The 1,628-nt window shown below is 42.4% G+C and overlaps 1 non-coding gene across 1 annotated transcript; it reads left to right on the forward strand.

The window, feature by feature from the left end:
- The first annotated feature begins 918 nt into the window (after positions 1–918).
- On the forward strand, positions 919–1,025 carry LOC142214736 (U6 spliceosomal RNA). Its single transcript, XR_012717301.1, has one exon. It is a non-coding gene; the product is annotated as a U6 spliceosomal RNA (small nuclear RNA).
- Positions 1,026–1,628: the final 603 nt, after the last annotated feature.

A 1,628-nucleotide genomic window follows, 5' to 3' on the forward strand; every position in this document is an offset into this window, starting at 1 on the left:
GTTGTGAGCTGGATTTGACCCAAATATTCAATTTATTTTTTTTTTATTTACTGAAACCAAATACTTTGCAATTTGTCTCATGAACTAAAATGGCTACCATGACATTTCTCATGCATTAAAAATTTAGAGGACATTACCTGACAGCCCCTCAGCCAATAATGAATGGTAGGTGGTCACCTTACAAAGTTGATGTCACAGGCATAATATAAGATTTTATCAGAGGAAGACAAAGCCATTTTAGGATGTGTTAAAGCTGAGAGATACTTATGCCATAATCACTGTATGATCCAGAACAATATCTCCATTTTCTACTGGACAACAACAGCATAACTGCAACAGAACTATTATATAAGAAGAGGAATGAGGTAATCCACTTTAGGTAGATAGGCAGTGAAGTCATAGGGCGCAGTGTGTTGTGAGACTGCTGCTGTTTGTACAGAGTTCCATTCCGAAACATCTGGACATTACTCTACGCCAGGGGTGCCCAATACGTCAATCGCGATCTACCGGTCGATCGCAATGGACGTATGGGTTGATCGCAGGATGCAGCCAGGGATCCCCGGTGTCTGCTTGTTCACAGTGCAGGCTGAGAGTCAACTCTCAGCCTGCGCTGTGAACAAGCACTCCGGAAACTTGCAGACCGCTCTTAGGGATGGAGGGGGCCGGGGTGCTGCTTGTTCACAGCGCAGGCTGAGAGTCATCTTCGGACACTGGCAGGCACGGCTCTCATACACGCCCGGCGTTACGTAGTCTGCATGCACCCTTAGAGAAATAGTCATTGGCTAGATAGGAGACTTGCCAGTGTCATTTCAAATCAATTTGAACTCTGGTTCGTACCAAAAATATTTGTCCCAAAACAAATCTTTGGAGTGAACCAACCACACCTGAAGCAAAACAAATCTTCACCCATCTCTACTAGTGCTCGCTTCAGCAGCACATATACTAAAATTGGAACGATACAGAGAAGATTAGCATGGCCCCTGCGCAAGGATGATACGCAAATTCGTGAAGCGTTCCATATTTTTTTTAAAAATAAATAAATAAATCTTCACCCATCTCTACTAATGTACAGATGGGAAAGTGAGGGTGCAGGAGCAATGGCTCTCAAGTCAAGATGCAATCTTCAAGTTGACACCGGTTCCACCATCAGTCCTCCTGTTCCTGTTGACTTTTCTACCCAACTTTTTATATATAAACTTGTCTATGTCCAGCCATATTTAGGTTGGGAAACATGGTCTATGTAACAGCCAGTGCTGTTACAGGTTGTCCATTGGTCGACCGAACAGAACTCTGCATGTATGTACCTATATATAGTATATCTTTATAGTAAGCGTGGTTTTGGAAGTAAATGTCAATCATTGGAAAAATTTACACGGTTTAGGCCACTGATACAATATTGTGCAAAGCAACACTGCTTGGTGCAGAGATCATACATCATAGCAATGTTTGCATAACACCGACTATATCTCACTGAACAGTCCTGCTAGCTTGTCTTACGTATGGAGACAGTACGTGGCCATCATCGGTCTCCCATGTTACCTGTTACCTGTTACCTGCAGAGGTTAGCCTTCACTCCACTACATACTAAAACAGAACTGAAATTAAGACAATTTCTAACTTATTTTTTA

This window comes from Leptodactylus fuscus, chromosome 7, assembly GCF_031893055.1.
Source record: "Leptodactylus fuscus isolate aLepFus1 chromosome 7, aLepFus1.hap2, whole genome shotgun sequence".
Taxonomy (NCBI): Eukaryota; Metazoa; Chordata; class Amphibia; order Anura; family Leptodactylidae; genus Leptodactylus; species Leptodactylus fuscus.